Raw genomic sequence first — 14,289 nt, forward strand, 5'->3', positions numbered from 1 at the left:
GTTTTAGTAACCATCCAAATCCTTTGTTTGAAAGGTGCTTTACAATAACTGTTCATTTCTGGCTCTGATACATTGTAATACTTCTTGGGTATTTAAAGATCTGTGGGGGTTATTGAAGAAAGTAATCAGCAACCAAAAATAGATAAAACTTTCAACTGAGGAAATAGCAAGAAGCATGACCGAAATCGACATTCTAAACTCATGAGCAAGAATGAAATGGGGTCAAAGCAGTGGGATTAAATTAAAATCTATATGTACACCAACGGTAATCATTGTCCCAAATATCCTTCCTCAACCATCCCTTTCATTGTTACTTAAATTAAGAAATACAACTCTTATTCTATCAATTAAAGAATAAAATTAAACAGAAGCTATTTAAAGTAAATAAAATAAAATAAAATAATAAAATGAAGTACTGTTAGAAACTTAGGGACTTTAGTGTGAATTTTTTTTGTAACAGTGCGTTCTTTCTTTCCTGTAACTTCAAAGAAAGGGGTTTATTTTCAATGGCCATTCTTGAAGATTATAAATTCTTTCAAAATACATATTTATAATTCAAAATATTTTTTCAAGCTCTAAATATCATCTTCTATCATTCCTTAAATCCAGCTCCTGTTCATTTTTCTAACATATATACAGTCATACCTCAGAGATATTGCTGGGGTAAGTTCAAGACTACCACAGTAAAATGAACATTGCAATAAAGCAAATCACAAAGTTTTGATTTCCCAGGACATATGAAAGTAATATTTACAATATACTGTAGTCTATTAAGTATGCAATAGCATTTTGTCTAAAAATTAAGACACATGTCTTAATTAAAAGTTCTTTATTGCTAAATATGCTAAGCATCATTTGAGCCGTTAGCAAATAATAATTTATTTTGCTAAAATAAATTATCTTATTTATGTACGGTGCTGCTTTGATATCACTGGCCATGGACTCATCAGGGTGGTTGTAAAGGTTGTAGTAGCTGTGTCAGCTTCTTATAATAAGAAAGCAGTGAAGTTTACTGCACTGGTCGACTCTTCCTTTCACGAATGATTTCTCTGTAGCATGTAATGTTGTTTGACAGCATTTTGCTCACAGCAGAACTTCATTCAGAATTGGAGTTGTTCCTCTCAAACCTGATTGCTGTTTTATCAATTAAGTTTATCTAGTATTCTAAATATTCTCTTGTCATTTCAACAATCTGCACAGAGCCTTCACTAGGAGTAAATCCCAGCTAGAGAAACCATTTTCCTTGCTCATGCATAAGAAGCAATTCCTCATCCTTTAAAGTTTTATCATGAGATTATAACAACTCAGCCACACCTTCAAGCTCCGCTTTTAATTCTAGTTATCTCGCTGTTTCCACCACATCTGCAGCTACTTCATCCATGGAAGTCTTGAACCTCTTAAAGTCATCCTTGAGGGTTGGAATCAACTTCTTCCAAACTCCTGTTCATGTTGGTATTTTGACCTTTTTCCATGAATCACAAATGCTCATCTTTTCCAGAAGGTTTTCAATTTTCTTTGCCCAAATCCTTCTAAGGAATCTCTATTTATGGCAGCCACAGACACACAAAATGTATTTCTGAAATAACAAGACTTGAAAGTCAAAACTACTTCTTGGCTGCGGAATAGCAGCCAAGGAATGTTGTGTTAGCTGGTATGAAACAACATTAATCTTGTACATCTCCAACAGAGCTGTTGGGTGACCAGGTGCGTTGTTGTTGAGCAATAAAACTTTGAAAGGGATATTTTTTTTTCCCTGAGCAGTAGGTCTCAACGGTATGCTTAAGGCATTCAGTAAATCATGTTTTAAACAGATGTGCCATCACCCAGGCCTTGTTGTTCCTATAGGACAGAAGCAGAGTGGATTTAGCAGAAGTCTTAAGGCCTCTAGGGTTTTCAGAACGAGCATTGGATCCAACCTGAAGTCACCAGCTATATTAGCCATAACAAGAGGGTCAGCCTGTCCAGTTGTAAAGCTTGGAAGCAAGGCATTCAATTCTTCTATTAAAGTCCTAGGTGGGATCTTTTGCCAATATAAGGCTTTTTCATCTACACTGAAAAATTGTGGTTTAATATAGTTACCTGCATTAATTATCTTAGCTAGATCTTCTGAATAACTTACTGCCATTTCTACCTCAGCACTTGCTGTTTTACCTGGCACTTGTATGCTACTAAGACAACTTTTGTTAAGCCCCCTGAACCACCCTCGTCTAGCTTCAAAGTTTTCTTCTGCAGTTTCCTCACCTCTCTCAGACTCCATATAATTGAAAAGAGTTAGGGCCTTGCTCTGGACTAGTCTTTGGTTTAAAGAAATGTTGTGGCTGTTTGATCTTCTATCCAGGCTACTAAAACCTTCTCCTTATAAGCAATAAGGCTGTATTGCTTTCTTATCATGTGTGTGTTCACTGGAGTAGCACTTTTAATTTCCTCCAGGAACTTTCCCTTTGCATTCACAACCTGACTATCTGTTTGGCTCTTGGCCTATCTTGTTTTTCAATGTGCCTTCCTCACTGAGCTTAATCATTTCTCGTTTTTGCTTAAAGTGAAAGATGTGCAATTCTTCCTTTCACTTGATACCTAGAGGCTGCTGTAGGGATATTAATAGGCCTAATTTAAATATTGTTGTTTCTCCGGGAATAGGAAGGCATCCTCCTGAGGAGGAGGAGAGAGATGGGAAACAGCCAGTCTATGGAGCAGTCAGAACACATTCATTTATTAAATTCGATGTCTTATGAGGGTGCAGTTCATGGCGCCCCAGCACAATTGCAATAGTAATGTCAAAGGTTACTGATCACAGACCACCATCATATAACGTCATTATATTAACAAATATAATAATGATAAGAAAAAGTTTGAAATATTCTGAAAATTACCAAAATGTAACACAGGGACATGAAGTGAACAAATGCTGCTGGAAAAATGGCACCAACAGATTTGCTTGTCACAGGGACCCATAGACCTTCAAGTTATAAAAAAGGCCGTTCCTGCAAAGCCCAATGAAGCAAAGGGTAATACAACAAGGTATGCCTATATTAAGGACACATTATTGTGTGGCATCTATATTATATACTCTGGTTTATGTCTATTTATTTTCTCAAATCTAAGATGGCTTCTCATATTTGCCATGTACATTAGTGCATTTTTTGTATTATATTTAAATTATCTTCTATATTGTTTACAGTATTATTTTATTTTTGCCCTTTTTATGTAATGCTTTTCAAACTACTCATCTCTAATGAATTTTGTTGTTCTTGTTGTTGTTTTCATTTCATTTATTTTGTGTTCACTAATTTTTACTCATGTATCACAGAAGCCTTCCTTACAAAATTTTTTCCTTAGATTATATAGTGCACATTTTGGGGGCTAAGGTCTTCTGAATCTTCAGGTTGTTACTTTATTTGTACTTATGTGCAATATTTTTTTATGTTCCTTCCTCTCTCTGCATCCTTCCAACCACTCCTTCCTTCCTTCCTTCCTCTTTCCTTCCTTCCTTCATTTTTCCTTGTATCTTTCCTTCTTTCCCTTCTTCATTCCAAAATTTGTCTGAATCAGTGTATTAATGGTCATTGGCATTCAAGTTATTCTTGGTCCTTAGGAATAAGTCAATTGTTTCCTCAATACCTGTTGCTAGAGGGCAGTGTGAATATAGTACTTTTCGAGCAATTTTGGTGCATAACACTGTTTCATCCACTGAGCCTCAAAGGACATGAAATAAAATTACATTCTGTTCAGGTGCAACACTTGAATACTGGTCCCACAATGCCCTCTGCTAGTGGGAATGTTAAGTCTCTGCTTTAGAGCCTGTGGGCCTTATACATCTTCAAGTGCAGACTCAATAGTAAAAAAAAATATTTTTGCCCCTTGATTTTCAGGAAACTTCAACGATAGCATTAGTTTTCTAGCTGGTGAAAATTCTTGTGGAATTAGAAAACAGTCAATCACGATGAAAGACAAGTAGGCTTTTTCTCCCTAGGCAGATGACCAAGAACAGGCCTGGGAGTTTATCAATTCAATTTTATCAGCTCGTGTAGGTCTTGAATCATCTTAGTTTCACTATTTGCTGGGTGAATGTTTTGAAAGTTAACATAAGTATTTTCATATAATATGTATAAACTAGCCTATGCAAGAAGTCATTTTCAAATGTCATAAAACAGAATATTTGAATACTGATTTAGTAATATAATTTAGGAATGAATCTGCCAAAATATTTAAATTAATTGGTTAACACATGATTTTCCCAGGGTAATATGCATTGGAATCTAAGTAAAGATCAGATAATTAGTCATGAGAAATATAGAATTCTTGGTACATTAGAGTCTATTCAAACCCCTGCACTAAGACTTGACTAAACTTCAGCACGGCTTCCACCCTTTTAAAGCCATATCTTCAAATAATGTAGTCTTGATAAAATGTTTACCTGAGAAACACCAGGGGAATTGCCTTCTCAGCCAAATCATGGTGGTAACAGATAGGCCCCTTAATTCCTTCTGAGAGCAGTTACTTTAGATAGTTTGCAATTACAAATAATTTTGTTACTATATATAGTTAACTAATTTTAATTAGGAAGGAAGCAAAGGGAATAAGACATTGCTGAGCATAATCAACCAGGGAACATAAGCCTATTTGTTTCACCAGGAAGCTAGAACTTCACACACTCCAAGGTGTTACAGCATTGCCCTGCCGAGGATTAAGGCACTTCCTTTCCCTCCTCTGGTACTGGGTTACTGGGGGGAACAGAGGGAGGTAAGCACAGGCACAATAAAACTCAAAACGGTTCCTGGGGTGGTGCTTGACCAGAGAGGCCTGTCAGTCTGACCTGGGAAAGGGATCAATTGGCTAGTTTGTGGGCCCATCAGAAGCCCTCAGAAGCTTGGAAAGTCTACTGGGTATTTTGAAAAGTCCCTGGTCCTTTCCAAGCCGCAAATAATATAATTCCAGGAAACAAAGAAGAGGTTTCTCTCTCTCTCTCTCTCTCTCTCTCTCTCTCTCTCTCTCTCTCTCTCTCTCTCTCTCTTTCTCTCCCTCTCCCTCTCCCTCTCCCCCCCTCTCTCTCTCTCTTTCTTTCTCTCCCTCTCTCTCTCTCTCCCCCTCTTCTCTGAACCACACTTGCCCCATGTGCTTGCATGTTCTCTCTTCACAACCATGTGGCCCTAGCCCATGGTTAGGCCCCGTGGCCCTGCAGACTCCATACACAGACTTCAAGCAGGAGCCTGAATATCACAACACAGCAACAGATTGCAGCTGGGAACAAAAGCTAAGCTAGCTGTATGTCGAGAAAGACTGAACTAGACCAAGCTTTAATGTGAAACAGAACCTCTGGACAGTGGCCTGTGTTCTCACCCTGCAGAAGACATGGTTGTACTTTTTCCATGGCTGGACTGATGCAGATGGACACAGAGGTAACCTTCTGCCTGAATAAATCTTGCCACACGGCAATCTCCCTACGGGGTCAGTGAAATGCTTCTCTCTGGATCCTCTGAAAGAGTCCCTCTTTCATGAGCAACCCTTGGACCTTTGAGATGTAAATCTATCATCCAGAACCATGTCCTCAATGACTTGTGAGCCATCTTTTTAAAATGCAAATATTCAGGTAGGTAATTTTCACTCTGCTGGCCCTGTGGAAGGCTCCAGGCCTAACCTGGGGATGCTGTGCTCCAATGTACACACCCTCAAGGTTATTCCTCCTCCAGATAAGTGCCGATTTGCAAACCCAGATGACCTGGCCGCCTGAACCAAACCCCTGTTTTTACCCTAATGCATTTCTCCCGCACACCCTAACCTTTAGTAGTTTTGCTTGAGGATTTTATTTTTATTTATTTTTATATGTTAATTAAGTTTTTAGGTTGATATACGAGTTTCAAGTGTGCAACTCAACCAAACACCATCTGCACAGGGCACCTGCTCTCACTGCTCCAAACGGTCTCTTTTCATCCCCATTCTGCCCCGCCTGCCTCGCCCCCCTGTCCCTCTGGCTATCACCACACTCGTCCAGGTCTCTGTGTTATGTCCCCTGCCTTCCTTGTTGGTGTAGTTTGCGTTCAGTTCTCTCTGGTCTGCCTTTCCTGTTGCAGTGGTTATTAACTGAATAAAATCTGACCCAATGCTTTAACTATGTTTATTTTTGACAGTGAACATATTTTTAGTTATAGGAACACAAGTGATATTAGTAAAGTTATAGGCATTTATCCAAAAGTAACCATTATAAAGAATGGTCAAGAGATACATTGACTACATGTTTTATCTGCTTCCCTTTTACTAAGAACTACAGTCAACAATTTAGCCACATCTTTTGTTTTCAATGGGTTAATAAGAGTACTGTCACAGTTATAGATATGTTAATAAAATTTTATTTCTATATAGGTTGCATAAACCAAAGATAGCTTGTTCACATGACAGCCATACACTTATAGTTCATTTCTCAGGTTGAAAAATTACAGAGAGACTGATTCACAGTGTTTTGATTTATTTAATCAATCTTAAGAGTTCTAGAGTGACTTGGTATGTTGTTTCAAATCTCCTGTTAATGATTAGAACACCTGAATTATATAAATTGAAATGATAGCTATAATTTGCCTTGTTAATTCCTCATCCTTAATGCAGCCATGTACAGGCTAATATTATGAGGTTGCCCTCATTAAACAAGACCACCCCTGTAAACATGTACAAGAAAGAATAAAATGTGGTGTGTTGGCATAGAGAGACAATGCAATCACATTCTGCTATGATGTACATAGCAATGATGTACACATATACATGTACACAAACATGCCAAGTTTATCAAAATTGCATTATTCCAGATTCATTTCTGTAGATATTATAGTCATTATTTTTAAACATAGTACTTATATTTAAAACACCACACCTAAAGTAACATCTAAATGTGGGGGAAACATTTGCATTCTAGGAAGCCAATCAGAAACTGGAAAAAGTATACCATAACAACATTTGGAAAAAGTAATATATCAATTTTTAGGTGGAGGTACGGGGATAGAAAATGAGAAGACATTATATCTCTTTATATAAAGTTCAATGATCAAAAAAAATTGGAAAGTTGTTACACCAGGAAATGTTAGGTAGCTTAAAATGTATTAAGCAAAGGAATGGACACTTGCTCTTGTTATTCTATATCTTAAATTGTAATAAAGATGCTTTCAAGACTACCTTGCAAGTTAGTTTCAATGCTTACTTAGAACATAGACATAAACATGAAAACTGTCTCTTGTCACAAGTAAATGGCAAACATCATCAATGCATCAATGCTACTTTTAGCAAAGAACTGTTTTAGAATTACATATTAAATATATTTCATCTACTACTAAGAACATGGGAAAAGTATATGGAGAAGAAATTATTACTATAAATTTTTACCAATTAACCTATTTTAAAATTTTTATGAGATGATTTTATAGAAATGTGTTTGGGCATTATCAAACTTCTCCAGTTATTATGGTGATTGAAAGTTCCAATTTGTGGAGTTCCATAACATTATTAAGCACTAAATAAGGAAACCAAATATTATGCTATAATAATAATTCCAATAAGCCACAGCTCCACTTAGAATTTTGTTCCTATTGATATTTTAATTGTTTTACTAACAAGTATTAGGAGCATTTACAAATAGTACTTTTGCTTCTGTCTTATAATTAATGGTAAATAATAGAGAAATTTGTCATCTTTTATGCCTTCACACTTTGGCCAATTTTATTAGCATATTTGATATTTTTGTCATTTCTATGGTGCTATAAACATGTATAGTGGCCTTGCTTGGTGTGGCTCAGTGGACTGAGCATGAACCTGCCAGCCAAAGCGTCACCAGTTCAATTCCCAGTCAGGGCCCATGCCTGGGTTGTGGGTCAGGTTGCTGGTAGGGGACGTATGAGAGGCAACCACACACTGATGTTTCTCTCTGTCTCTCCTTCTTCTTCCTTTGCCCTCTCTCTGAAAATAAATAAATAGAATCTTTTAAAAATGTATCAGTGAATATGCATTAATTGGTATACAGATAAGAAATCTGTATATTAATAACAATGATAAAGATAATACTTCTAAAGCAAAATAGCACATATTTATATTCTCTGAGTCTACTACATCTATGCTAAAATAACCTTATTTCTTTGTCTTTTTTATTACTTCTAAAAAACACCCCAAAAGAGAAACTGAGGACATAATGCTATGTATATTCATCAAGTTTCTCTTCAAAATCACTTTTCAGACTTTCTTTTGCCTACAATGCTTTTCACTCAGCTTAGGTTACCATTCAGCAGATAAAGGCCACTGAGAGAAAGTCGTGGATAGTATGCAATGGTATGGTGCACACAGTTAACTAAATCTGTGTGTATCTTGGTTGCAACCTTTGACTTCTAATAGATACCTTTATTTCTCATTTAGTTGAAACTTCTTTCTGAGTTAACAGGGGAGAGAGAGTAAGACAATGGAAGAAAGATGAACTTAAGGGCAAAAGTTAGAAATAATAACTGTGCACATTAATTTTTTAATGTGCACAGAACAGGTGAGTCTCTGTTCTAGCTCAGTCTGTGGAATAGCAATATAAGAACTCTTGAAATATTGTGTTAGGTCAAGCCATAAAAATTATTTTGCCATAGCTTATACAATTAAGGCTTGGTTTCAATTCATCTCAATGCAGGGAAAGAAAAATATATAGCTGAAGTTGTTTCACCCTCATCTACATCATTCAGAGGAAGCTAACTTTCAAAATGATTGATAGTGACCTAGTTTGAAAGAACAGTGGAAGGCTGAAGATGCTCCTTATGTGAAATTAGCTAGCGAAAGTTCTCCAATGTAACTGCAGTACAGGAAGTGAGGTCATCCTCCAGAGAATGAAGGAGAAAATCGCTGTACTGGCACTTTGAGATCAAAAGAAGCTGCCATCTGCAGAGCCAGGCAGGGGAGTGTAATGACTTTAAAGCTGAGTAACTTGAGAAAACCTTAGATGCCTCAAGGTGTCTCATTCTACTGGCAGAGGCAGCATTGGAGAACATAAATATCACTGAACAAAGCCAGCCCTCCTGGACCCTCTCTTGAGAGCTCAGTATTACTATATTTAGGGCAAAGTCCTTTGGTATCCTCTTGGCTTTTCAGTTTCAGACAGTGAGAGATATGTTAGATGCAGAATTAAATTTAACAAACTTCATATCACTGTCTAATATGGAATTTTCTCCTCCTCAGAGAACACAATTAGTTGTTTCAAAAAAAGGAAGGATGTGGGTGGAATAACATTTGCTCTTTTTCTCCTTCTAATTTCTTTTTCTCTTGATTTTGGAAAATAGTACAGCATTTTTGCTACCTTAATCAAAGCAGTACATCATTTAGGGTGTTGAGAAGAGGACAACAGGTGATTTTCTTTTATGGAAAATAAAGGTAAAAAATGGAGACATGGCTAGATTAGACTGGAACAGGAAAAAGGTGAAGTTATTCGTCCTGCCTGACTCTCAGGTGTAAAATCCAAGAATCAAGGGGAAACGGTGTTAGCCAGGGAAGAGATGCTGACAGGTAAGCTTACAACCTGCTGCTTCTGTGGGGCCAGCTCAGCCCACAACAAAACCTCCAGCTGCAGCTCATCCTTGCTCAGGGCATGTCCCCCTCCATCACCGAAGGACGTGGCTCAGAGCAGATTCCCTGTCTGTGCTTTATAAATAGAGACGACAGACTTTGTTCCAACATTCGCATTGCCCTGTGAGAGCAAATATTGTCTGTAACCTTTTAAGCCTTTGATATTCCTCTCAGAGCCATACATTTGTTTTCTCTGGACTGTAAATTTCTTTGCAGGCATTGCAAAACAACAATACATCAAGACAAAATCTCTCTCTAAAAACAAAACGTCGCAGCACCGAACAAAGGAAAACAAAACAAAATACCCCACAAAATCTACCAGTCTTTTGAAGACGCTTCTGGGGGCCATATGAAGGTGGTCATAATCAAAAGCCGTTTTCCTGCTTAATTGTGTGGGATACCCCATGAACAGTCCAAAGGTGATGCACGTCGCGCACAGGGTCAGGAGGAGGGAGTATGATCCTGCCTCCCTTCTGTCTTGTGCCTCCTACGTATTTCATCATACCTCCTTGCATTTTCCCCACTTCCTCTCTTTTATAAGATAACCCTGAAATAAATGTCGACATATGTAAGCATTTAAAATGCATCTTGAATGTTCCTTTTCTGTTAATCTAAGGATAAAACATTTTAAAAATGGAAATCAATATCAGCTACAGAAATATTTTTCAATAAAGTTCACACACAACTATATAGATGAAAAATTATGAAACTGTCCTCTGGTTGTGAGTACATAGGTCACTAATACTGTAATATTAACTACAAATTTGTGTTAGTGAGCAGTCATGTTATAAAATAGGTACCTCTTAGTTTGAATACATCATCATAAAATTAGTAACCTATGTATTTGCACTTCATAAAAAAACAGAAATGAACCTTATATTTTAGTTAATGTGCTTGAAATTCGATAAGTCATACAGTGAACTATAGATTGTACAGTTGCAATAATAGATATTTCTGAAAGGTCATGGTCTTTCTGTGATAATTTTCTATATTCAGTTTTTAAAAATCACTTGGGTGTCCTTTATGGACAGTACATTTTTTTCTGAGTCGAAGTTGAGGGAGTCTGGGGACAATAGAGAAGAATGTATAATGTAATTTGTATGTAAAGGTAATGGCAGTGGTGGTGTTTCAAAAAGGGAATGCAGAGAAAAGCCCAAGGAGGAGAGTTCAGAGAGGTGACCGCCAGGGGCTCGAGTGTTCAGTGGTGACTCACGGGGCTGTCACACAAGATAAAACTTGCCCTGGTGGCTTCAGCTGGGGGCGGGCGTCTGTTGTCTTCCCCTATAGATGGCAACAATTAGAAAGTTCTCACTCAGTTTGGTGATATGTAACAGCGTCTGCCTAAGGATATAATGAAATGTTTGGATGACACAAAACCATTTGTTAAAGGGCTTCCTAGGTGTCTTTTTCCGTAATGCATGTCAGTTTTTAAGTGAAAACAAAAAGTTCCCCAGAAATTTATAATTAAGACTAAAAAGAAACAAAATATTGCCCCGGAAGCATGTTTCGACACTGGTTTCTGTCAGGTTTTATATTTCCTAAATCTCATTATGGTGATTGCAGTTTGCAGATAACAGCAATAACTGAGCAAGCTTCTGAGTCAGAATCAACTGAAATAAATCAGAGTAATTTGATGACAGTGAGGAGGAAAATGCACTCAGAAGAGATTCAAATGAATGTACGTCAGTGCTTTCACACACACACCTTACAAATAAAATGTCTCTGAAAGTTATTTTTGTGCTCTTATCGGTGGACCTGTACACTTAAACATTTTTAATGCAGGTAGACGTGTGGCAAGTTTTATGTATTGCATAGGAAAGGAAACACAGAGACCTTGGCATTACTTCTTAATTGGACAATAGTAATCAACTTAAGCATTTACTTCATATTATATTACCAAGAGGGGCAATATTGGAAGCAACTAATCTCAGATTTAGATAATGATTTTGCAAAAAATCTTAGAACGTAATATAATATTGTTATATTTTATTGATGTTTTAAATATATCATTACTTTAATAGATTGAGAATTTACCAACCTTTTCCACAAACAAACTGCATTAGTTGTTTGTTTTTAATTGGCATGTTGCTGTCCACTAGTGAGGTGTAACATTATGTGTGTGTGTGTGTGTGTGTGTGTGTGTGTGTGTGTGTGTGTATGAATTATATAATCTTTGGAGGGAGGGCCCCTTGTAGTACAGGTTTCCCACCTAGGTGAGTGTTGTAGGAACCCATCTGTATTGGTGTACCAGATAGCGTTGTTGGGAGAGGCTGTGTTTGGCTTCATTGATTTCTTTTTTGGAAGACTCTTTCGGCGTGTTTGCCCATTTCAAGATGGGCGAGTTACTAACTCCCCTGCCCACACTGCGCCAAGTGTTTGGCAGTTTTGATTAAAAATGGCATGACCCTTGGGCCCCACCTTACCTATTCAGTTGATCTTATTCAAAGCAAATATCTTGTTTTCCCAAGATGAAAAAATTTCTCAAGGGGAAACATTTTACCAATGTGGAAGAGGTGAAACAAAAAACAGCAGAAACACTAAAAGGCATGAAAATTGACCAGGTTAAAAACTGTTTTGAGCAGTGGAAAAAAGTCTTGTTAAGTATATTGCATCAGATCAAGAGTACTTTAAAGATGACTGAAGTTTAAACATGTAACAAAAAATATATACAATTTTTAATAAATAAATTAGTTTTCATGATCCTGCCATATATATACACATATATATATTAGCTATTCAGATTTTTCTTCCCACCAATTGTCAATACATACCTTTTGCTCAAATTTTATTGTATTTATTTTATTTCTTATTGATTTAAAGTTATTAGTACTTATTAGGTAGCATTACCTTGTTGATATTAGATAATGCAAATTGCTTTTCTCAGTCTGTGACCTAATATGCTTATTTTGTCTACAAGTATCAATAGAAAATGAAAAAAGCAATCCTCTTTCACTGATTTATAATAACATTTTAGTGATACAATAATATTAAAATAGTAATAAAACAACAAAATTTAAATTTACAAATTTTTATTGGTAAAATTTTAAAATATACCATAGCCAAGCATGGGTGAGGATGAGTGAAAACAGAAACAAATTTTGTATTTGTTTGGGGACTTTTAACTTGCTAAGACAGTCTAGAAAACACTGTGGTAATTTTTATAGAAATTAAAAATGCAAATGTTCTATAACTAAAAAATGGATAGAGTAGTTATTTTGCATTTATTTGAGTGCTTATTGTCATGCAAGGGTTCAAAAAAGGGACAGGCAATAGATATTTTTACAGGATGTTAGGTGTAGCATGGTAGGTAATTATCAATAAGAAAATGAATGAGTATGACGTGCACATATGATAAGTCACTACAGAGCACTTGGAAGTAATATGCTATATTTAAATATAAGCCATTATGAAAAATATAAATAGTAATTATAGAAATTCTGCAACATGAAGGATCAGATGGAGACAGTGAAATGAAATAAAGAATAGGGGAAATGTGTTTGTTAAGATGATACTAATAATATGCTAAGAATTCTTTGCATCAGAATTTCCCTAAAATACCAATTCAAAAGAACCAATGCACCCCAATGTTCATAGCAGCATTATTTACAATAACCAAGTGCTGGAAACAGCCTAAGTCCCCATCAGTAAATTTGTGGATCAAAAAACTGTGGCATATTTACACAATGGACTATTACAAAACAGAATGAAAGAAGGAACTCCGACCCTTTGTGACAGCATGGATGGAACTGGAGAGCATTATGCCAAGTGAAATAGGCCAGGCACTAAAAGACAAATACCATGTAATCTTACCTATAAGTGGAATCTAATAAACAAAATAAACTAATGAACAAAATAGAACCACAGGCATGGAACCATGGAACAGACTGAGAGTGAGGAGGGAGGCTGGCTGTGGTGGAAAAGAGGGGAAAGGACTAGAGGAAGAACATGTATGAATGACCCATGGACATGGACAACAGTGTGGGAATTGACTGTGGAGTCAGGGTTGCGATGGGAGGAGGAAGGCAAAGGGAAAAAACTGAGACAACTGTAATAAAATAACAATAAAAATGATTTTAAAAAGAAACAATAAAGATCTATTCTCTGTGCAATTTCAAAAAAAATGTAAACTGAACCACTTTTTAGTTTGTCAAGAAAATGTAAATATTTTAAAATGCTCAAAAATACAAAAAGTAAATAAATAAATAAATTAGAAACATATTCATAATCCTATGTAAGAATATAAGTATGTATAGTCCTATTCAAGATTTTAATTCTCTGAAATTTCTTTTCATGATCATCAAAAAACAAAACATTTAAAAAGTTTATCTATGAAGAGCTTTGTACTTTAATTGAGGTATTTTGAGTTAGTAGACTTTAAAAAAATTATTGAATTTATCAGTGTTAAATTGATTAGTAAAATTACATAGATTTCAAGTAAAAAAACAATGAATGGCTTTAAAAATCAGCTTCTGCGCAGACTTGGTCACATTCCTTAAGTAGTGCTTGTAAGAGAAACATAAATATGTTGAAATAACTTTTAATAACTATTTAATAGCTATCAATAACTTTTCATAACTAATAACTATTTAATAACTATTTTGATAAATATGTTGAAATATCTTTTAATAAATTTCTTGAATCATGAGTTGTCACACTGCTTTACACATTGTGCTGCAACAGTTAAGACAAAAACTAAAATTTACACATGCTCATGACTTTGCA

At 36.0% G+C, this 14,289-nt stretch overlaps 1 pseudogene; it reads right to left on the minus strand.

Annotated features, from left to right (window-relative positions):
* Window positions 1–946: 946 nt before the first annotated feature.
* The window catches only part of LOC123824571, a 40,617-nt pseudogene continuing 27,274 nt past the window's right edge, over window positions 947–14,289 (minus strand).

Source organism: Phyllostomus hastatus, unplaced genomic scaffold, assembly GCF_019186645.2.
Source record: "Phyllostomus hastatus isolate PE091 unplaced genomic scaffold, TTU_PhHast_1.1 phas_contig_58, whole genome shotgun sequence".
NCBI lineage: Eukaryota > Metazoa > Chordata > Mammalia > Chiroptera > Phyllostomidae > Phyllostomus > Phyllostomus hastatus.